At 37.2% G+C, this 25,485-nt stretch overlaps 1 protein-coding gene across 3 annotated transcripts in view; it reads left to right on the top strand.

The window, feature by feature from the left end:
• The window catches only part of nlgn3a (neuroligin 3a), a 181,656-nt gene that overhangs the window by 11,192 nt on the left and 144,979 nt on the right, over positions 1–25,485 (top strand). The gene's annotated exons all lie outside the window — the stretch shown is intronic.

The following is a 25,485-nucleotide window of genomic DNA, read 5'->3' as shown; positions in this document are numbered from 1 at the left end:
GTTACAACACCCTGGAGAGCATCAGATAAGGCTTTTTATTCTCTGTCTGCATGCGCTCTTTGTCTTGTTCTCTGTGTGTTCACAGCTTGTAGAGGGAGTAGATGAGGTTCCCGTTTGTGTTAAAGAATGCTTGTAAAACGTTATTCTTTTTTAAACCAAAAGCTGTGTGCAGTTAATGAGCAACATATAAATCAAAACCTACTCAGAGGAACACAATTTTGAAAATTTTCAAAGTCGAAGACTTTCCTTTACAACATTGTAAACCCTCTCTTCCTAATAGGGCTATCTTCGATTTATTTTGTAGCTTAAACGTAGACCTGCTCCTGACTGTTAGTTATTTATTTCTCTTGCCATCTTGGCAAAGCCTCCTGATAGACTTGGAGAAGAGAGAAATTACTTTATCAAGCTCAGGGCCCATCTGTGCCCATATTCTTACCAAAAGGAGCCATTTCAAACCATTATAGCTTTCTTCCAGTGATACCATCATCATCCTACATCTTTTTCTGAGAACAGGCTCTAGGAAATTGATTTGATATTTATCTGACACCACCACCAAGGGAGAAAATTAGTTTTTTTTCCTTAGGTGTAGCAATTCAGTTTAAATGACAGGACACATCCTTTTTGCATGAACCCTGATTGATTATTCAAATCTGATTGAAACCTGATGTGAAAATAAGATGTGAAATTGGGAAAGAAAAGATGGCACATTTGACTTAATGTGTTCTCTTTGATTTGCTGCTGCTCATTACAATGACACAGATCAAGACTCACCTGAAAATCTGGGTCATTACAGAAATAGCCTTTTGACTTACTCTCCGAAGATGGCAGCACTTGATGAAGTGGTCGCTCTAGGTCATTATGACAGCGGTTTTGAGTTGAAAAGTAAGGTTGAAGGGAGGAGCTTTGGGTTAGGCTTTCATTTTTTAAAATCATTATTTAATTGAACTATCGATGCGGGGGAACATAGAGGCCTAAAGAAGTCCTTTAGGCGCTTTTCTGATCCTTTAAGCAGATGAGATTTGTCTGGTTTTGCTAAAATGACAAATTATATGTCCCAAAAGTTTTTAATCACATATTATCTGCATAAAGCTGTGACTGTTTAGGGCACTTTTCAAACCCACTAAGTTTTTATGGGCTAAAAGATATTAGTGGGAAACTTAAACATAGGTTTATAAGAACATTTTAGTGTGTCAAACTTTGAGTGCCTCACAAGCATGTTTATAATCTTTCTACATTTCACACTTTGTCATATTATAATCACAGGCCAACACTGCACATCAGACTGAACACCTCGTCACCACAGTGAAGCTGTAATTTGGTAGCATCATGCTGCTCACAACAATGGATCGAACTGATAAAAGGCAATGCTGGAAGAATATCTGCTAATGCAGAAGATTTGACTGGGACAGAGATCCAACTTTAACCCTCTGATGCGTAACTGGGTCCTTTTTGACCCGGTGAGGTGATCTTTTTGCAATATCTTTGTAATGAAAAGTTTTCATCACTTCATATTCCAGGTATTCCTCAAAAAATATGTTACTGATATCATGCAATTCAAATTTTTAATTTACCTTTCATACATTTTAAGAAATATCATGTTTTATGTTACTACCCCATTCTTCCGTGAGTGGGTCCAAAATGACCCCCATTCATTTCCTATGGAATCTAGTGGGAATCTTTGTTTCTTACCAACTGTGTCTGTCAGGAACACATTTTTTGTGAACCATATACACTGAGTTCTAAGTGTTACCCCTGAATAATAACATTTTACAAAGCAAGGACTCTTACATATAAGTGTTATCTTTATTTTTTACCTCACAAATGTGTGTGTGTGTGTGTCAATCATGAATAATGTGACAGGGTTATTGTCACAAATCAACATATTAGCCTTCTTTGAAGTTAGCTAACACTGGTTATCTAACCAACTAGCTAACATTACCGCCTATACTTTATTGTGCATGTGTATTATTTGTGTGTGTGTGTCTCTGTGTATGTCTGACACCTGGATGGGAAAACCAAAAGAGAAAATGTGTTGAATGTCATGCAGAACCTGTTGATCAATGTGTTCAAGGTTCTTTCTTTTATCATTTCAATAAATAAAATAAAAATTCATAGCTATATAAATAAATGAATAAATTTAAATGAGCCGGAAAAGAATAGAGTGCCTTCTCCGGGTAGGAGCGGATGTCCTGCCCCAAGTGGAGGATTTAAGTATCTCGGGATCTTGTTCATGAATGAGGGATAAATGGAGAGGGAGAGCGACAGGCGGATTGACACAGCATCTGCAATGAAGCGAGCGCTGTATCAGTCTGTCGTGGTGAAGAGAGAGCTGAGCCAAAAGGTGAAGCTCTTGATTTACCGGTCGATGTACGTTCCTACCCTCATCTATGGTCATGAGCTTTGGATCATGTCCGAAGGAACGAGGTGACGGATACAAGTGGCCAAAATTAGTTTTCCTCGTAGGGTGTTTGGGCTCTCCCTTAGAGATAGGATATCTGAGAAGCTCAGATATCCAGGAGGGACTCAGAGTAGAGCTGCTGCTCCTTCATGTCGAGAACATGAAGGACGCCTCCCCGGTTGAGATGTTCCGTGCACGTCCCACCGGGAGGAAGACCCAGGACACGCTGGAGGCACTATGTTTCTCTGCTGGCCTGGGAATGCCTTGGGGTTCCCCCGGAGGAGCTGGAACAAGTGGCTGGGGAGAGAAAAGTCTCCCTACTTAGGCTGTTACCCATGCGACCTGACCTCGGATAAACGGATGGATGGATGGATGGATGGATGCACCCACATACATACACTCACATGCCTGATACACATAGCATAATAGAATTCAGACCGTAACGTAAACTAGCTTAGTTAGCTAACTAGTTTCAAGAAACGTGCTCTTTCACACTACACCCCATGCCCACACACACACCCACCTACCCCCACACATAATGGATGTTGACATTGCCCATTATTGACATTTCATCATTGCTGTTGTAAAATTGCTGTTGTCATTTTGTTTTAGAAATGTTCTACAAATTGTCACAAATGTTCTACAAATTGTTCTAAAAATGTTTAAAAAAGTTAAAAATTAAAATATTTCAAACAAAATCAAAAGGTTGCCGACTCCAGGTTTAGACAATAACATCTTTTGTTGGTGTTAGATGACAAATTGTAGAATTGCTTAGGTGGTATGAATACTTGTTCAAGGCACTGTGTGTCGACAGTGTTAACAGAAAACTAGATTTAAAAGAGTAGACTCCAGAGTTGTAGGTTTTGTTGTGGTCCCGTCTCCCCAGGCCTCTTCTGTGAATCTCAACACTATTTAAGTACAGGTGTTGAATGACATAATAGTGGTGGGCAGTTCCGTTCCTGGAGCGAGGGAGCGAATTGATACTGTTGGATAGAAATGGTTCACTGAGAGCAGCCGAAGTGAAGAGGGGATCATCAAAGATAAGAGGAAAGACAGAAGGAAGAGATGAGATTGAAAAGATACAAGAGGAAAATGGACGGGGTGGAGAATGGTAAGCACGGTTAAGTCCTTTGACAAGTGAGCTCTGAGCTACAGAAAGCCATTCAGACCAAAAAAAAATCTGCCAAGTTTGTTTTATTCATGGTATGGACAGCCACAGCTTTACTATATAGTTTTAAAGCCAACACACAAAATGTAAGTAGAATACAAAAGCTTCCGATCTTTGCCTTCACCCCCGTTCCCCTGTTATGTGATGTTTCATTGAGGCAGAGCTCCGTGTCATGTTGAAGATTATTAAATGATTCAACATTTTCTGACAGCCCAGAATTTGCTGGCATTCTCATCTCTTATTCTCTTTAATCACGTCCTCTTTGAATCCAAACCTGTTTCACTCAATTTTGCCATGAACCTAAAAAATCCCAGACAAACCCTTGACTCCAAAGGAAACAGTGACAATCAGCATTTATTGTCGAAGCTTTTTGGTTTCCTGGCACCTAATAATATGTTCAGTAATGGGATGTTGAATGGAGTTATTTGCTGCTGCTGTTCAAGAATAACAATCCACCGGGATATTGAATTTATCTCTTTGAGCCTCCTCTCAAAGACGAGCTATCTCCTAAGTCTGGAATGAATTATTTAAATGAAGTTGAAGTTTTTGTGTGTTTTACGGGCCACAAGGCATCAGGGCATAATATATTTCAGGAGCTGCTTCATTTGATTGGATGTTGAAGGAAAAAAAAAAAACATCTGCTTGAAAGTCACAAGCCAGCTTATCCACAGGCACACACTCACTTAACACAGAAAACTCCTCAGGGTTGATTCTAATGATACCCGTGTGATTTATACAGCAGATGAGTTTGTAAAAAAGAGCCATAGAAGTGACCTACTAATCCAAATCTTTTCCTTTGTTTCCCACCATGTTTTCTTTTTTTTTTTTTTGAGAGAAGCACAAATGAAGGGAACCTTATCACAAAAGACACTGGAAATACAACATATTTCCTTGGGCATAGTTGCGGTGTTTGCGTCTCAGTGGCCTATATTTCCTGCATTTGGATGCTTTTAGACACAAAAATGACAAACAGTTGCATCACGGAAAGGTCTTTTTACTCAATTCATTGACAAAACAAAAATTCAGTTCTGAATAAGCTTTTGGTTTTTGCTCAGCTTAAATGAATTTACGTTTTCCATTTTCATCTGGAACTCAAAAAAACAAAATTCTGTCAAAGATAAAAAATTGTCCTAAACACTGGAGCGTGGATATAGTGGTGAAAGGCTCACGGAGGATGCTCTATGTAATCTCGGGGCACCAGGATTGGCTCAGACCAGACTCAAAGCTGCTGTTGCAAAGAGAGACCCAAAGACAGTAGCAAATTTTCTAAATCCCTTGTAGACACAGGAAGTTAAGACAAGCAGGGTGCCACAAAACAAAGCCCTAACCCATATATCTACACATCCCACACAACCCCTGGCACAGACATACAGCCCTTGGCATTCCTGGTTCCTCAAATCTTCTCGCAGCCAGATATTGATAGAAAAAAAAAAAAAGAGTAAAAATCCCACCTTGGAATTCTTTGCTTTCTAAATCATGAGCTGTCTCAGCAAAAGAAGCAATATAAACCTTATGTGCTACAATCACATTGTAAATTTGATTTAGATTTTTTTTTTTTTTTTGCTGTTGTTCTCATTGATATTTTGCTCTTTACCGCAACTTGTCCGGCAAGTACCTTGTTCTATGTGGCAACAGGAGTTTATAAGGATTTCTTGACAAAGCCGTGTCTTTTGATGAGCATTTGTAGCCTCCGGAGACAGAGCGGAGTCGCTATTCCATTAAGAGCGAAATGCCTGCTTGAAAACAAATAAAAACAGGGCCTCTCTCATCATTAGATCTTAAGCGCTTAATCCCACACGGAGGCGGGTCCACTCTTCCATGGTAAATCTTCTCATTGTATCTAGTATATATGGATTTTCCTCCCAGAATGTTGCTGCATGCCAAGTTGTGGATGCTGACCCCTCGAGGCAGAGGACAATCTTCGCCATCAGGAAGCTCTTTTGGGTCAATCCGAGGGGAGCAGAAAAAAGAGTGACTTATGGACTTACGGATTAAGTGGTGAAAGAGGTCTAGAATTGAGATGGAAAAGAGCATTAGTTGTGAAAACAAATGCTTTTGTTCCTAAAAACCTTGCAGAAATGCGGGTTTTTGTGATGTCATGCATACGAGCTTTGAATCAAAGCTGGATTTCATTCCCGCTGAGTGAAAATTCAGTCTTGATTTATATCTCCTTTTTCTTCACCTACTCATTAAAGACGCCCACACGCATACGCACAAAGAAATCCTTACCTACATGCAATATTTATTCAAGTCAGAGTTGCTGCTCACCATAGGGGTAAATATTGATAATAGCTGATGAACTTGGCATAAAGAGTTTTGCTTTTAGCATTTATGAAAATGGCAGGAAGGTTTTGTAATCACATGGCATTTTATACCAGGCATGCAGGCAATTTCACTGTTGTCTTTGCTCCTTGTGGAAGCTTCAAGGCTCCTCAGCGAGAAAACAACAATAGCCTCGTTGTTCTGTCTCTTCTACATCCCTCCCCTAGCAGAAAGAACATAAAACTCTTCCTACTGTGCGCCCCAGCTAGTCTCACTTGTATCTGTGCTTCTCTGGCGCAGAAGGAATATTTTCTAAAGTGTTACCGTTTAGGGCATGGCATGGATGTCAGCAGTGAAATGAATAAATAATATGCCCTCAGGTCTCATTTGAAGAAGTAGAATCTTATCTGAAATGACTTTTCAGTCTGGGCAAACGTATAGCATCCAGATGGAAGAGAGGGACTCTTTCCTCCCTTCAGTCTGCTTAAAAGAGATGGTTCAGATCAAAACGATAATGGCTGGTTCCTGATCTGCTTCTTATTTATTTATTTTTATGTTCTTGTAAAGCTTTGACTCGACTTGGACTGTCTTCAGAGGTTTCGGAAACTTATGGTCCCTCATGCCCCTCCTGTGGTTCAAAGTTCTTTCAGTGGGAGAATGGCTTCACCTTTCAGAGAAGTCGGTGGAGTGACAGGAGTGTCGGTGTAAGAATCACTAAATAGTGGTGATCATACTCATCTCTCCAATTTCTTGCTGCATGTTGCTAATCAATTGGCCTAAAGATACGTACTGCATATTTTCTTTTACCTCAAGAAAGATACATTTGTGTTTTTGAGCACAATTCTGGTCGCATTAAAGTGGTCATGACTTGGAAACGAAAGAAGCTTTGTTGTTTTTTAAATCTGCACTTGGCAATAAATGAAAAGCATGTCTCTTAAGGCAGAACCAGCTACTTTCAGCTGGTTATGCTCCCAGTGTTATTTAAAGAACACTATGGTAAATGCATAACATTTTGTGTAAGAAGTAACCTTCTCTTCTAAATTTACTAATGCTTATTCAGTATTTGTACTTAAGTTTATGTATAAAATCTAAATAACCAAAAATAAATGTTAAAGATAACAGATGTAGATCTAACAATCTTCCTGATAGATTTGAAAAAATTGTTATATTTATATTCATAGTGGTAGCAAAGGTAACCTTGTGCAATGTATGTGAGAGAGCTGTCACTGCAAAGCTGCAATGCATTTCAACAAGAATAGCAATATTAGCATTAGCATTATTAGCACTGGTCTTAAAATACAGTCACTTTCACAAAGAAGGTGGAGATTTTCCTTAAAGGCAAAGAACAGAACAGAGCAACTTAATTATATGTCATCTGTCCTTCCTGTTCTCTGCTTTGAGTCTTGAGCTCTTTCAATCTGTTGCACCCAGAGTGAATCACAGACATGTCAAAAATAAATATTTCCCTTTAAAATAGCTTCTCACAATTACCGTAATTTCCGGACCATAAGTCGCGACTTTTGTCTCACGCTTTTAACCCTGCGGCTTATACAATGATGCGGCTAACTTATGCATTTTTTGTAACGGCCGCCAAGGAAAAGGTAAGAGTGAGACAGGCGGAATATATGTGTCGAGGAAGACGCAAGTTTAATGTAGCGAAAGAGAGACTTACAGAGTGTGTGGCGAAAAATATCTGACGCTATTTCAATCCGACACTGAGGAGGAAGACTTCCATGGTTTCAGTGCACAGGAGGAAGATGAAGACGGCTCTCAGTGACTTTTAGCGGTATGTTTTTTTTAACCAGCACTGTTAGTGCTGTGCTACTGTGTTGCTGCTGTGTTACTGCCGCGTCACAGACACTGTTTGGAAAGAAAAGCTAAGGTATATTATTCAAACTTTGAAAACTCTTTCTGTGTACCGTCTTTCTTTGTAAATGTTCAATGTAGGCACATGCGGCTTATAGACATTTGCGGCTTATAGACAGGTGCGGCTTATGTATGTGCAAAATGGTTCTTCCTTTAAAAATGTGCTGGATGCGGCTTATAATCGGGTGCGCTCTATAGTCCGGAAATTACGGCATGTGTGTTTTTGTATTTATGAAACACCTTGCTGGTACTGAAAGTAGGTAATTTCTTCACTAACACAGATGTTGGTGCTGTTAAAAAGGCTACATTCAGTACACTGGTCTAAGTGAACAGTCACAGGTCATGGCTAAATAAAGCTAAAGCTTGTCTGGTTTGATTTCTTGGTGAATCGCTGAGGAGTTATTGTTTGTCTGGCAATAATATTAGGAGGGAAAGTTGGAAAGAAGGAAATGGGAAATAATTGGGAAATGCTGCAAATGTTTGGAAGTGCAGATGTGCAGTCTAAACTATGAGAGCCTATCTTCAGTGTTTGCTCTAGGCTTCTTTGATGCAAAGCAGGCACAGAATAGGAGAAGAGATTTGATGGTGCTGTGCAGTGTGTGTGTGTGCGGTCGTGACGGCGTGTGTGTGTTGTGTGCAGCTTTCGCGTAAGCACAGACAACTTGAGGCCACATTTGCCCGCAGCACTTGGACGTGGCCTACTTCTAAGTGTGCAGTCATTAATGTGCTCCGCTTTAAGTACACAAATGGGATTTTAATTCATACCCAGAATTTTGTATGCAGACCATCTGTTTGGTGTGTTTTCGTTCATTAAATGCAGAGCTGTGTTGAATATACAAATATGATGTGCATAAAAAATTTTCTGATTTCAGGAAGTGCCACCTTGCTTTATTGTCCCAAAAGAGAGGTAATGTTAAAAAATGTTTGGTTCCATTTGTGTCTTGTGGATATTGTGCTTGAATGATGTCTTGTAAGAGACACTCTAAGTGCAATGTCTAGGGCTCAGGCGTCAGCAGTAATATCAGGTCAACCTCTTCTCTCCTCTGTGTGCAATGGCATGGCAAAGGGGTATTAAAGCATTAGAACGCATAAATTACAGCCATATTGGTTAGGTCATTGTCAGGGAACTTAGATCGGTTGCTGTTATCTCTGTGGTATCAGTGAAAAGATTAAAAAGAAAAAAATTAAAGGTTATAAAAAATTAAATTGATGCTACAGTTAGGCCAATTTCAAAGAATAAATCTAGTGTATTTGGAGACAACATTTAACAGTTTTCAGCTGCCCTCCTTTTTGATCTGAAGACTGCCATGCTATCACAGATCAAGGTACAGCTCAGTATTCTGTATCACAGTAAATGGATAAGTGCACTTTTCAAAGACGGGTGTGGAGGTGGGTGATGGGGGCAACCAGCACAATAAGAAAGGATGCATTACCTAATAGATCTGGCAGAAATACAGAGCTCAGGGTGGTCTGATAAAGCTGGGTTACAGTACTTTAATCAATCACGAAGAACACAAGCCAATTTAGGAGGAAGGCTGACATTCAGGATAGGCTTTCAGACAGGATTAGAAATAGTGAATGGAAAGTAAACATCTGCTGGGCCGAGCTGAAAGGACTTTTGTCAGCGGATGGTGTTTCCTCCTCTGTGTGTGATACTGATGCATGTCTCTGGCTCACACCTTAGCCAATCCTGCCCACCTTTCTGTGTTTGAAAGGTAACATTATGTCTTACCAGCTTATCTCCTTGGATTTTTTTTTTCACTAAATGCAAATGTGTGCTTGTACAAAAAGACAGCAGTGCCTGCCTTGGTTGTTTACTCTCCCTTCAGGAAAGGGCACTGTCATTTAAAATTTTTCTCTGGACCTCTTCCTCATCTGGATTCTCAAGACTAACTAATGTTATCCAGAATGCCAACATGAACAGGCAAGTGAAAAAACAAGATACAGGTAGAAAGAAAGTGCCGTTTCTGAACCCAAAACGTTTCTTATACTCATCTAAAACCATACCACTCTTTGATTAAACATTTAGATAAAACAATGATATTTGACTTGGATAAAAATTTATAAAACTTTTGAAACCATCAATTTTGGTGTTTTTCCAAACTTTGAAACGTTTTTCCAAAGTTTGAAAGACTCTCTGTTCCGCATTGAATTAACCAGGTCTGCTCAGACTTTAAATTGTTTCAATGTCTTTTACTTGAAATAATCACCTTCAATAAAAACAATATTAGTTGTTAGCACCACTGTTTCTTGTTTCTACATCTCTACAGTATTAAACATATCCATATGTTGATAGCTGACTGTCAAGCTTAAAGCAATAACCCCGAAAACAACAGTTTACAATAGTGACTAAGACACAACTAGTATTTTGGTATACAAACCTTTGCATGATGCAGTTATTTATAATTTCACCTCAAATGTGACAAAAGCCAATTTCTTACACTTAAAATAGAAAAGCAACAATTATTACAGCAACTGTAAAAATAATATCCGTATTTTATGACTATATATAGTTTTTTTTTTAGACGTAATTAATATTGAATTTTATGTGGTACACACTTTCACAGTTATAATTTTGCCAATAACATTGTTTTTCTCATGTCTTTTATAAAAATATGAAGCCGTTAAACACCACCTTTTAAGATTATTGGACAGGACGTTCACTCTTTATAGAGTTTGAAAATAAGCTAATTTTAGCTTGATCTGCTGTCGACTGCATGACAAACTCTCCGCTTGCCAACTTTAATTTTGGATCTGTTTAGGACTGAGGGCAGGCGCTGCTTTCAATTTCTTTTTAAGAACGTGACTTGAAAGCTTTTTTTAGGGGACGTGTAATTTGTAATTGCCTTCTCTCAGCGAGCTGACCAACAGTGAGCTCGCTGAGAGAGATAGTCATTATTCTTTCCTAACAAATATTTTAGTAACCCTTTGTCATAAATTTGCGACACCCTGAAATCAAAAGCCCTAGTGCCTATAGTTTCCCTCTTGGAAAGTTTAAGACTTTATTCTTCAAAGCTCATTTGTTTGCTCACAACATTCAAACATTGTCCTTACTTATAACTCCAAGGACATAACCTTTTAATGATCAGTAGACAAAGCAGTCTTTATTGTGATAAGGCCATTGTTGAACAATGGTTATTGCTATCACTCGGTAATCCTCCTATCTCCTGTAAATCCACCTACCTCTGAAGGAATCTAACATGGGATGAATTGTGATCAAAACACCTGAATTGTTTTTGCATGTCCAAACAGAGATGTGTAATTGGTCTAAGGTGAAGGCTTATAGGATTTCTATCAACAGTTTTTTGAATTTAATTTAAAGTCCTTGGGATTCATGTTCTAAGTATCAAACATCTTTATTTGACCTTTGTTAGATCAGAAATCTACCCTCAGAAAACCAGCATCTTCTGAAATGTCAAAGGCTATATTTTAAATAGTCCTTCTGCATAATAAAGTGTGATTGAATCCTTACACACCCCTTATTATTGGCTGATGGAGGCCGTGCAGCTCAGTGTGCATGCATTTGGTCTTTGTTTACGCTGGAGATGAAGGTCAGCCCCTCATTAGTGCTGCAGCATCTTTTTTGATGTTGTGATATACATAGTAATCAAGTGCGGCTCACATTGGTAGTTACTGTTGACCTTTAGTTAAAAGCACATCAAAGTCTGGTTCTTTCAAAACTTAATTATCCAATAAAACTACTGGCTTCATGTACAGTGGACAGACCTCATTTAATCTTCTTTCATTAGGCTACAGTAACCCTCTATGTATCCCATGTGTGCAGCAGAGCACATGTCGTCATGTTCATGAGTCCATTATGCCTTTTATGAACACTGCTCAAACATGCACATTTTTACGTTGGCAAAGTAGATTCCCTGGATTTTGCTGTTTGACGTGCACTGGCTTCTAGTTTAGTATTTAGAAATTCTGCTTGTTACACAGTGGTGCACATTGGCACCTCTAACTTTCTGCAACTACCAGGGATTTGCATGTCAATAACATCATTTTACTACTTTGCTCCTGGCATTTGTGAAAGCTGTGCAAGAAAGCCAAGTAATCAAGATCTGTGAACGGAAACCTTAGATGGATTTACTGTACATTGCTGCATTTATAAATATCCAATTTTCCTCAAACATCATCCAAGCTCAACTGATCATAAATCACAATTAAGGACTCTCAGACGTATGATTTAGCACTGTTTAAAAAGTACAAGTAAAAATTTAGTGGCTCTCTCAAGGGAGAAGTTGATGGTATTGCCAAAGTCCTGCATGTGACATAGTTGCAACCATGCTATATAATGACTTCCTGCAATACATTCAGATCTGAGCCATTTATTTAATTTATGTTCCTTCAGCAAGTCCAGATCTAAAACCATATTTTACCTGAATGAGGAATATCTCACAGCTTGCACATTACTGCTGCAAACGTTGAGGCACATAACGCGTTATTAGCTCATTAAATCCACAGGCAGCATCTGGGTCACATCTCTGCTTTGTGTGAGTAAGATTAGGAGAGGCTTTTCATATTGAACGATGAAGCTGAAGTTTCAAATTTAACAAAAAGCAGCATCCTCCTTGCTTTAAATTAGTACCTTATTTACTTTATTAGGCCACTGACAGACTCATCCCATCTGGCTTGAAGCTAAGGTGTATGTGTGCACTTTTGAGCACATGCACAAATCTTTTAGCACATAACTAGGTTTTACAGACCTTTTAAAGGTCTATAATAGAGTAGCATTTATTATGACTGATTTAAGTCTGATCAATTGATTTTTTACATCTGTTCCTGGCCAATGCTTTCTTTTTGATGGCTTTGGCTATTTCTGATTTCTTAATACATGTTATTTAATCAGCAACAACCTGTATTGCAACCCTACACATTTTTGTTAATATAAACCTAAAAACAATGGGGGTCACATATTTTGAAACATAATAAAAAAGAAAAAAAAAGCCATTTCATCACTTGACTTACAAATTACTAACCAGAGGCAATAAAGGGATTGATGGTCCATTTTGATACCTGGCAGATTATTTGGCACAAAATATGCATTTATTTATTTTCTATTTGGTGGTAAATTTTAGGTTTTGTTTTATAAAGTTAATTAAAATGCAGTTAAATGAAAGTGTTGATTATTTATGAATGCATGGCTTTGCTGTTTTTTGAACTGGTGCACAGCTAAATGGCGATGAGCTTTTCAAAGGGCTGGCACAGAAAGAGGACCTCATTTCCGATTTAGCTTCTTCAATGGAGAATCGTGTCTAGTTGGGGCAGGAGTTTGTTTTCTGCATCTCTGCCAGGAAACGTCAGCCAGGCTATAGTTTCATTTCTTCACGACACTGTAAATTACGCATATTATTCCAATATTACATCCGAACGCTACAATCTTTTTCAAGTCGCCTTAACATTAGAACCAATAGGAAAACAATGTCAATATTGGATGTATAAGGGTGGCTTATAATGTAATACCAGTGATCTTGGAACCATGGTTGTAAGATCAACTCCCTGTTGTAATTACCAGCCGGATTTCAATTATGTCACAGAAAATCCTCAGTTCAACATGTTCTTTAGGTGTAAATACTTGCTTTAGGGAAAAAAAAGATTTTCTACACTCCTTTTTGTTAATACACCACACTGATTCACTCTGATCAATGTTCAATGCACTGCATATGAGTGATACATTAGTTAAAGTCTGGTAGCTTAGTTGTTCAGTATAGGATTAAATCTGAAAATAACCCAAGTGATTCTCTCAAAATGTAGATGGGTTCACCAACTTGTATTTATGGCGTCATTTAGACAAGATGGGAGGGGGAACAGTTGTTGTTTTACGTTTTCAAATGGCGGTTCTCAAGTATGATTCACTTTATACAAGCAATGTCATGCCACTGCTGTTCGGATTCCTCGCACTTGCCTGAATTTTATTAGAGAAAGATCCCAGAAGACTGAAAAAGATCCATCCTCCTTTCCACTGTAAGCCAGAAATTGATGTTTGTGCTGCGATGTTATACGTGCTGTCCTCATTGCTGAGCACATGAGAAGAGCAGCTTGAAATATCACCTGAATTTTCTTTGGTATGCTTGCGTGGATCCTACTCACTAAATCTAATAAAAAAATTACCTCACTACAGATGTAGAAACATTATACAAACAATCAGAAGACATAACATTTGGATGAATCATAGCATACATAAAATATGTATGCTGCAGGTTGTATATAATGATGTAATTACCTGGATTCACTCAATCTTATGAGTGTTGTTGGTCTATGATAAATCAGACTACATGCGCTGTTAAATTAAAAAAAACACACATTTTAGCTCCAGAAGTCACATCTACTACATCCATTTCTTTTGTTTGCATTTTTTTGTAAATCCAGTGGTACCTCTAAATTCAAATATAATTTATTTGAACAAACAGTTTGGATGTTGTAATAGTTTGATTTTAAACAAATTTCCCCCATAAAAATGAATGAATAGTAAAAATAAACATCAACCAAATTGATTTAAAAAATGGAATTGAATTGAAAACCTTTCTAACCACCAGTCAAAACATGCTCAATACTCAAGTAATTTTATTGCACGGTAGAATCAATAACACTACATGGTGAAGTTGCTAAAATAATTTTACAGTGAAATGGTGATTAAAAAAATAAAGGGACTTCTTCAGGGACACCCATCTGTTTGGAAAGACAACAACTTTCATTATGGTTTTAACTGGACCCATCACCAGCACGACAACCATTAATTTCAGAATTACAGGCATACCATCCCAAACGACTTGGAAACAAAGAAATCACATCACTGTCTTTCTGGGTGTGCAGTTATGAAGTCAGTTTATTGAAATCGTAATGTTAGAAAATGTCCCCTAAGATTGGAATTGTGAAGAGATATGCTGATTGAGACAGCTTTGTTTGGATAAGGTTGTGCACAGATGCATTTGACTTTTTTCCAGCAAATTCAAATTCAAAAAATACTTTATTAACCCCAAAGGGAAAATGAAATAAAATTGTAGCTGATTTGTGTACCAGGCACAGGACAAAGAGGGGAAACAATCCAGGGTCAAGATTGCACAAACAGAAGGAGGTTCTGGAACAGAAAGCTATTGGAAGCAAAACGTTTGTAATCGTAAATCTTGATTTAAATGGAATATATGATGGAAAATCCACTTTTTAAGCCTTTAAATAAATTTTTTGTACTTTGAGTGTCTAGGAGTGCAAAAATTATTTTATTTATTCTCTCACAGTGCTACGTAGATATCTTTATATTCTTTTTGGGTTATAGTTTTCAATCTGTTAATTTTTGTTCTATTGCCTTTAACATTTTTTATTACGTTACTGCATTACATGTGGAACTGGTAAACAAGGTCATGACTAATCAGTTTTGACTAACCATTTGTTTTCCTCGCAGTGATTTTGTGAAGTTCAGTTATGTCGAATTTGCAAGCAGACAAGTCAAAATGTTTGGTTCTAGCTTGTATTAATGCACACGATTCTTTACATGGTCCCCCGGCATCAGAGCCTCTTTGAGGTGTCTGGTCAAATTTTATTTTTCTCAGTAATGTACTCACAACAGTGGAGAAAGTCTGTTCACGCGGAGCTTCAGCAACCTCCACCAGTATCAATAGGGATTTTCCAAAAGACTTCATCTGATTGAGGGTCAGTTCCTTCTCTCTATGGAAACAAGGAACTCAGCAAAGTGGAAAGTTGCTATTAATGCTAAAATGACAATAAGTGTTATTTTAGACATGTCTGTTGATAATGAAGTCCTGGCTATTGGTTTGATAGCATTGTGCCATGTGGTTCTGTTAGCACTGTGTGCTAACTTTTAGCTGCCTCCTTCACGATAAAGCTGTACTGCATGTTTTGAATATAATTATTTAACTTTGTTTTTTGCGTTTTTGTCTTGGAGAACACATACAGACATTCAGTGACGTTCTTGATGCTCCCATTAGTTAACTCCTTGTTTATATTCAGGATATGTGTACTTCATTTATGTTGTGGTAGCATTAATATTTTAATAGGTATCCAACATGCATGAATACTGTAGTTAAGCTACACTGAATATTGTAGGTAGTATGGATGGTATGAATGGAACTGCTTGTTATGTGCATACTCAATATTTCTTGAGAATTTTTATGTATCAATAAAAGTCAGGATGATAAACTAATTTGAAATATTTTTTAAATCAGTTTTTAACTGTAAGCTCAGCACTCATTTTCAGTTTAATTAAGTTGATTAGCATCATATATTGTTTTCCACTATTTACAGTTGGTTTCATACTCAGTATGTGCACACATTTAATAAAAAGAGAAGTCACATAGATGCGAGAATGGGTCACTGGCTCTGTATGCAGCTTTAAGGCTTCTGGATGAAATCTGTCTTTATCATTTTAGCAACCAAGAGAAAATAGCTGGTTTAAACATTGCCAGCAGTTAAGGGAGGGACCATTATGTATTGGCTTTGTGACCAGATAATTCATCTCAACATGTGCTCACCTGCAAATCTGTCTTTATTTGGGCTGCCCATCTTCCTTCTGTGAGTTTTCTTGTCCATTTGGTCAGGCGTCATATTCATGGCATCCTTCATCCAGTGGTCAAGGACTGAGAGGGAGATGACTTATCAGCATGCAAAGCAGCAACACAGTCAATACGCACCAAATCCTATATGCTTGTACAAAAAATATATCAGAAATGTTCTAGCGATTCGCCGTCAGAAGCTGCTACTTCTTTGTCCTTGAATTTTATGCCAAATCTCTTAAGTAATAATGACTGCACAGGCCCTGTGTCTGATGAAGAAAGCAAATGAAAGGACAAGGAGGCCCTCATTTTTCACTGTTGTAGTGGCACTCATTCCCAGCAGGAGCTTTTATGAGGCTGCAGTTTGGTTTGACATTTTTGTGAATGTTGGTTCTGAAACATGCCAATCACCTTGATTTAATGTGGCACGCTGTTGTTCATCAAGCTCAGGAGCTTATAGAAAAGAGAGTGCCTTCAAGTGCAGTGTGTGTGTGCATTTATCACCGATGTCGCTGTATTCAAGCATATGTTTAAAGTACGCTTTTTTGAGCAATCAGTTTAGGAAAATGCTTACCACATTTCTGAGTCACATGCAGATTGCAAGCTACACTTCTTTCAAAATGGAGGCTGTGCCCCGATGTGGATTGGTGTCTTTGAAGAGCAGAAGAGCATGATGACATCAGATTGGACTATATTGACTTTTCTTTTTGACATTTTAATTATTTTGCCTCCATATTTGCTTCACAAAAATGGGAAAATATTTTAGCAATATTTTTGAAAAAACTAAAAAAAAAAAAGTTGTTTTGTTTTTTATTTTAGCCGGACTAAAGCTTTGACAAATTACAAGCCATCTTCTGTAATATGTATTGAGTATAGAAAATTTCACCCCTTTTACTGACATTATTACTAATAGGCATAAGGATGCATGGGTTCACTGTAATGTTTCCTATAAAAGGTAATAATAGCATGTGTTTAAACTTACCACAGGACAGAGGAATGTTAACAAATAATCGGTTTACAATTAACTGTCTATTAATGGTTAGTTAGATAAAAAATTATTTCACCTAATCAGGCCTTCTCTCAGTGTTATGGTGAGGCTGCCATCCATTAGAGGGCACTGCTGGTCTTGCTTAAGCAAAGATAGTTGTAATAGAAATAATCATGACGAGGCAACTCAGAACAGGAAAATGATATGGTCCGGTGTGGGAAGCAAAATGTATTTTATGCGTTATTGAAATATAAAGCACCTAAAGTTTCACCTTAATGTCGTTCAATCAGCCGTGCTGTATGACGAAGCAGAATCAACTTCTCAAACAAAAAATATTGATGTGCTACAAAGGCAAAAATGTGATAACAGGAGAGCTGAAAAATTGTAATGTGATTGAAAAAGATATGATGCAAAAAAGCAATGGTGAATGCTTTTGTGAGTTAATACATCTCATAGAGCCAAGGTTTGACATGAGCAACCATAACCATTTGCGTAGAGGGATGGCAACAAGCAAGGCAGCTGAATCGAGTGGTGTAATAGAAGTTGTAATCTAAATGTTACCTAAAGGATAAAAGATAGTTTTAAATGATAAAACTATCTTTAAATGATAGTTTTACATCTCTGTTCATGGGGAATTAAGTACTTCACATGTCTTATTCATTTTTTTCTATTCATCAAGTTAATAGGTTTCTGTTTTGTTATATTTTATAAATATACGTAAGTTTAATGCGTGAGAAAACTATGTTGAAAAAATAAAGAAAATGGCCACTCATCAGTTAATTTAAAGATCATTCAACTTTAAATCAATTCATTAATCAATAGCTTGTATCCCTAATAGACAAAGATTTTTCTGTTTTAATTTGTGAATGTGGAACATTTGCATCTCGTGGACAACTACTGTGTTTAACACTGTCCTGCCTTAGCATTCCTGGCATTACGAATGAAGAAACTGGATAACTACAGTACATGTACCAGGGCATTTTTGCTTCACACAAAGGAGCTCTGGGGATGGTACCCTAATTGCATGACTGACTTTATTAAATCAGGGTTACCCTGGCATCAAAGTAGACAGGTTGCATATTGAAATATCATCCTTTGTTTATATGACCTTCAGCCTTCTGGATTATGTATTTTAATGTGTGCATGAGCTGAGAATGAGCAACCAATTTCTTTTAAAACATCCTCTTTATATTTTCTCCCTCATAATCCTGGTCAGTATTAAATGACTTTGGGTTGTTAAACTTGACTTACCTCCAACATCTTATTCTCTCATGTTAAGCTAATGTCATTAAGTACACACTTCCAGTTCTTCAAAAATAAAAGCACTTCCTGTTTGATTGATTTAGAAATTTGACATTATCAGGTCAAGTGTATTTGTGCAGCACATTTCCGCAACAGGGTAGTTTAAAGTGCTTTACATAATAAAAACATAGTACAATAATCAATTAAGAAACAATCAATAAGTATTACATTTTGTCAAATGCCATTGTTAAAATTGTCAAAGATAACCATCATCAAATTTTCATCAAATATATTGATCAATGTTCCAGTTATTAGTAGTCAAAGGCCAATTATGTGGTGTTAAATCTTTTCAACTGTTTTGTTTTACAGAAATACAAAATTAGATTTCTAGTGATGGCATTGTTTGATCTGCACCAAAGTTTGCTTGAGTGCATTCACACCATCACAAAGGATCTGGACCAGCAAGAGAACCAAACTCTGGTGCGCTTAAAATGGACCATATGTGTTGGGTGTGAATACGCCCATAAAGAATCTCTGTTCAGCAATGGTGTACCCAGTTTAAGTAGCAACAACCTGCATATTAGATTTTAAACTAGAGTTGAAGTAAATACATTAGTAGTATAATGTGTTAGCTGCCCTTTTTGCTTTTTACTAGATACCTAAAATGCCACACAAATAACATAAAGTGGTTTAAGTGAAGTGTTGTCAGGCAGGAAAACCAGTCTTTATTAGTCATTTCTCACAACACAACGTGGCATCAACTAAAGAGGTATTTCCTTTCTTACTTCAAAATAAGAGTCTTAAGCAAAGACATAATAGGGGTTATTTTAAGGCATAAAGATTGTACTTTTGTTGCCATTGCATACTGATGGCAACTAGATAGAAAGTCTCAAAACAGACAAAAATAAACATTGTGGCACGTTAAAATCACAAAATTTCTGCACCCCTAGTGACAAGCTAATGTAAAGATTTTCTTTTTCATGGTTTCCGTCATTTTGTCTGTAATTGCATATTCTGCCTGGCTAACAACGAAACAGCAACTGATTCCGTTGTAATCAGTGATTACACCTTTTCAGGTCAGGATAGCTTGCTTCGTTTGAAGTTTGATGTTGCGGAGCACTAATGCGGCTTTGCGAATGTCTTTGTTCCAGAGTAGTTACTATAATAACAGTGTGGAGAGTCAGATGCTCCATCTACTCAGAAACCCTTATTTGTTCCTTTTTTTTATCAGAGTCCATTCAGCCTCTCTCTAAGGGATGTCGAGGCGTAGGAGTACATTTGGCAGTGTGCTCAGACTTTTTATTGCAATGCACAGTTCTCTCTGTTGTAGGAGAATAAAGACTCCGCAACAGTATGTGTGCAAAGAAGAATGAACTCTGTGCATTTTCCTCTGCATATGGGATCAGTTAGGGGACATTCGAAAGTGTTGTGCCAGTGGGGCCATTTTGAATAATGATGAATAGGAATTGGACTAGCAGAATTCAACATGTCCCATTAATCAGGTACTGAAGAATTGGGGAGGAGGGTCTTTAATGGCATGTACTTGTTGGAGTGCCATCTTGCATTAAGGGCTAATAACCTGATTTAGAGTCAGCACAGCGCCCGCCTCTGCTACCCTCTCCCAGCCAGCCCCCCCACATCCTCCACCCTCCTACTTCCATCACCCCAGTTGTATTTATTACGGGCTGCAAGGCCACGGTGATGAGACGATCAATACATCTGGGATGATGAGGGAGAGCTCATGCAGTCTCTCCCTTTCACTGTTTCGTCCCTTGGCAGTGCTTCAGCAGGTAGGGAGATCAAAGCGGAGAGGACCTCTGAGATGCTGCTCGTGAAGAGACTGATGAAGTCCTCTGTGCCGCACGTCCTCCAAGCACACCCCCACACACCCCAGCACACACTTCATCACAATGTCCTGCGTCCTTGCTCTGTCCTGATTAGAAAGTTTGACCCGATGTGGTTTATGTGAGTGAAATTAGTGTTATCACGCATACGCTGCTGATGTGTGGAAAACCAAACATAAAAAATGCCTCATGTGAAATTGGAACGAACCATGAAATGCATGTGTATATATGTATGCTTATGGATTTTTAGTAGTACGCTTTTGAAGGCCTTGGGTTGATATGCAGTATTCGCTGGTTAGGATCAATAATAGGGTGCTTTTACCAGCTGAACCCATAACAGATAACGTGTGACTGATCCTAATTCAAATTGAAGCAGAGCAAATGTCTCTATAAAGTGTTTACTCTTTCTTACTGGGTTCCTTGCAAACTAGAGAGGAGGAAAGGAGAGTCACAGACTAAGGCTGGATTGTATTCAACCCCTTGATCTCAGGATGTTGTTTCTAAGTTATAAAGGCTCTTTAGGATGCTGGACGCTTGAAGGTAGAAGAATAAGGATTGTGCCTGCTAACAGAATAAAACAAAATTCTGGGATAATAATTGTAAGGCCACCAAACATGAAAATTGCAAAAGATAACATTCTCAAATTTAATACATATTTTATCATCACAAATTTGAACACATTTTTCACTTATAATTTGGCACATATTCTGCACAACTAAAACACAAACATGTCTTTTAAAAGGAGATAAACAATAAAATAATTGTGCACAGCCTTACTATAATACTTAGTTGAAGTAACTTGAAGTAACAGCACTTAATTTTCTTTGGTAGGAGTCTTATTAGCATCCCACATCTGGGCTTGATATATTTCCCAACTAAGCTTTGCAAAAAATTCCCCATATCAGATTTCCTGTCAGATATAATTCTAACCATTCCAAAAAAATGTCTTTTTATAAAGTCTTTCTTATGTGGAGTTGGATGTATGCATATATCATGAGAGATGCTTCAAATTACTGTCATGTTTGTAGCAGATACTTGTTTTGAGTCAAAGCCGGCGGGTATTTGGAATTGTTAATAGTTTTATCCATTTTGATATTAGTCTTAGATGCAGAAAAGTAACCACGGTGCATGATGATATCACCAGGTTTCACAGCATGTATCTTCCGGCAATGCTCAGTTCAAAACATACATATTGAGCCTACCTTTTAGTCTAGATATATGCAGTGCACAGCATTGATGCTATTAGCTTTTTGGTAGCTCACTTAACTTCTTTCCACCTTATATATTTTATAAACTATAACAAGTGGAGCATCATAATGAAAGCCCTAACACTCCTCTTATAAACGTATATCTGTTGGGCCTCACTTTGGCATTCATACAACAATTCTGAGTACCACAATGCCAGACAAGACATGAAAGAAAGAGCAACAAAAAGATATACAAGGTGATATGAACTAAAAGTTGAAGTTGAATCGAAAGCTGCTTCAGTGTTGATTAAGCGTTAGCACACTTGACCAAAAGACCATAAACTCAACAACCACTTCTGTGTGTAGTTGATGTATTTAGATGAAATAGATTTGGCATTTTGTTTTGTTCTTCCAAGCATAAAACAAGTAATATATATACAGTATATATACTGTATATACTATATACTATATATATATATATATATATATATATATATATATATATATATATATATATATATATATATATATATATATATATATACAGTACAAACCAAAAGTTTGGACACACCTTTTAATTCAGTTAATTCCTTTATTTTCATGACTATTGACATTGTAGATTCACACTGAAGGCATCAAAACTATGAATAACACATGTGGAAATATGCACTAAACAAAAAAGTGTAAAACAACTGAAAATACCCCTTATATTCTAGTTTCTTCAAAGTAGCAACCTTTTGCTGTGATTACTGCTTTGCACACACTCTGCATTTTCTTGATGAGCTTCAAGAGGTAGTCACCTGAAATGGTTTTCACTTCATAGGTGTGCCCTGTCAGGTTAATAAGTGGGATTTCTTGCCTTATAAATAGTCATGAAAATAAAGAAAACCCATTGAATTAGAAAGGTGTGTCCAAACTTTTGGTCTGCACTGTATATATATATATATATATATATACAGTATATGTATATAAATTACTCTCTACTGGTGTCTTCTCCCTAATTGATGACCGTTTACCTTCAAAATGAAGTCATATAATGTCACATACTGTGTGTTTATGAGATAACTAGTAATATATCAGCTCTTAAAGGAGCTCACTGTTTTTCAGTTGAATGTATAAACCATTTTTAAGAGGAATTGTGTGAGGTTTGGGGGTACAGAAAACCTGCCAACAAGATACACTCTTATGTTTCTCTTGCTAGTTTACTGCATTTAGGTGAGAAATATGAATTAAAACAGCTTTATTAGGTTTAGAGAATTGTTTCCTCAGGCAATCACATTTGGTATGTTCAAGATTTATAGAAACTGCTTAGCTGGGAATATATCATCACTATGATTGAAATACAATGTTAATATTTCTTACTTTAAATCCATAAAATGGACAGATGGACGGATATTCAGAAGACACTGATAAATAAAAAAAGTACCACTACGATATTGGATCGAGAACAGAAAAAAATAAAAGTTCTATAGGTTGGAAGTTTATTCTGCATTACTAATATTTTTTTAAATGTAACTTATATATTTAATTATTTTAGCTGCGTTTCTAAAAGCTTGGAGAGCAGTGTGTTTACCACTGAGTTGCATCACCTCTTCTTTATGACAAATATGAAATGGAGACAACCTCCTATAGATTTATAACAAAAATATTTTTGTAGTCTCCGTGCATACAGAAATGTTTACGCTTCACATGCTTCAGAGTCTTTTTATCTAAATTTTCCTTTCATATAGAGTCTTACCACTTTCCGTTGATAAAACGTCGGGGCTGTTGGCTGATATTCACACTGTTTTGATCATACTTTTTTAATTGTTGCATGATCTGCTTTGATGGTGTATTTTTAAAATAAGCAATGGGCTTTTGTGACAGAGAATCTAATCTAGATGACGGGGATCAAACCAGCTTAGCAGAAAAGGTTCAGGAAAATCGGCAAAAACAATAGAAGGTAGACCACAGACATCTGTTCTGGATGCCCAAAACAATGTTTATTTTTTTTCATGCTTTTCAATGTTTTCACATATGACGGTTTAAGAATTAGGTCTACTTGTATTCTAAGAAAAGCATCTTTCTCAGTATTACAGTCTTTAGCAAATAGAGAATGATTTGCTAATCCAAACTGTCTGCAGGAATGGTTCAGTTTTCAATCTGTCAGCCACTGAGAAGGTTACATGTGTTTTCACACAGTGTAAATATCTGGTTTTAACAGCATAAATACAAATATACTGTAAGATTGTTTTTTTTCTAAACATTTCTATTTCTATATAGACAGTTTTTTTTTTCCAATAGCACTCTTAACACCAGAGGGACAAAATGGCCACACGTGGTGGATAATGATTCACTAAGGAGCAATTTAAATTTCACTTGGAGTTCTTTGAAAGTCTTATTTTCTTTTTACCTAAATGCATTGTTTTGATTTAAATTGGCAGGTATGAGCAATTTAGTTGCAAAATACATTGAATCACAGTTACTATCCCAGTAACAGTGTGTATCAAATTGCAATCGCAAAGGAATGGATTTAAATAATATATGTGGCAAGTTAGATGCACTCAACCTGCCCTTCATTACAGAGGATCTAAAGCTCATGGGAAGTGGTGTGTACACTGTGTAACTGAGAAGAAAGAAAAGAAATAGGAAAATGGGTTAATCATATTCAATTTTGCTATTTTAGCCATACTATCACAGTTAAATATTTAACAGATATTGTGCAACCCTTGTAAAAAATTATTTTGGAAATATGATACTTTACTGTTTATGATGGTAATATTTAGTGACAGACTGTGGTAGAAGTTTGTTAGGTATTATTTTGCTTCTTTTTTTTTCAAAGATCTTTTTATATTGAACGGTGTTCCCTAAAAGTGCTGGGATTCTACGTTATTTCATATTCAAGTATTGTACAAGTATAAGCAGGAATTAAATGTTTCCGTTGCTTTAGTGCATAATCCTTTGAACACAAGGATACGACAGTAAAGTCTACAAGTCTTTTTTTGGCTCTGCGACAGGAATCCCACTGAGCCGGGGAGGCACTTTGTCAGTATGACTTCTCTAGCATTTTGAAGGCTTTGTCAGCCCTTTGCCCTCAGCAATTCATGCCTTGTAGTCCCCAGATTGGATATGGATGGCTTTTCATGTATTATAACATAGCAGGTGCTGGTTTTGTCGGCTTCTCTAAGCCATATTGTCCACAACAAATATTCCATTTGCAGAGGTATCGGAGCAGGTGGAACCATCTACAAAATATATGTATGTATTGTAAATAAAATGAGGGCTTTTTATCTAAAGCTGAGAGAGTATATGCCACCAGTAGGTAATCTGGCAATGCGCGGCTGCAGCGATAACAGCACCTTCAGGGACGTCAGGATTGCTTTCTCTCACTGGTTGCGTGCCCTGCAACGGCTGTTGATACATTATAAATCATTTACGCAGTCATTTTGGAATGCAATATCCCCTTCTAAATGCTGGCTTTTCTTCTCTGTGGTTATTAGAGTGAACTCAGCAGTAGGCACGCAAGTCTGAGGGGGACCCTAAGCCATAGAAATTGAAAATTGATCAGCAAGTGTGGGAATCTGTTAGTCCTGGAACCACAGCTTGCACCATGGGACTGTTGATTAGCATTTACAGTACAACACGCTCACCAAAGGTAGTCTTGCTGCCTGCAGCTAGATGCCCCATAGCGTGATCACCTGTAAGAGCAAACCAGAGGGATAAAATGTCATTTCCATTATGCTCTTTTGTACAAAAAAAAATGGAAAATGAAGAAATTATATTCTCTGTGTCATTAAACAGGACATTAAACTTTTACTACGTTATTAGTCTTCAGTGATTGGTTCACACTTCAGAGTTTAAGCACATACTGTTAAAGGGGCAGTATTATATAAAATCAACTCTTTTGCGCTGTACAACATGTTATAATGTTATTCCCTCAACAAAAACATGCAATGTTTCCTTGATTCTTGCGTGTGTGTTTGAGAAATCCTTTTATCTCCAACTTTTTAGCTGGTAACTGAGTACGGCCTTAAGGACTAA

This window comes from Xiphophorus hellerii, chromosome 23 (genome assembly GCF_003331165.1).
Source record: "Xiphophorus hellerii strain 12219 chromosome 23, Xiphophorus_hellerii-4.1, whole genome shotgun sequence".
In the NCBI taxonomy this organism is placed as follows: Eukaryota; Metazoa; Chordata; class Actinopteri; order Cyprinodontiformes; family Poeciliidae; genus Xiphophorus; species Xiphophorus hellerii.
Note: the sequence above shows the minus strand (reverse complement) of the source record. Positions and strands in the feature narration are given on the sequence as shown.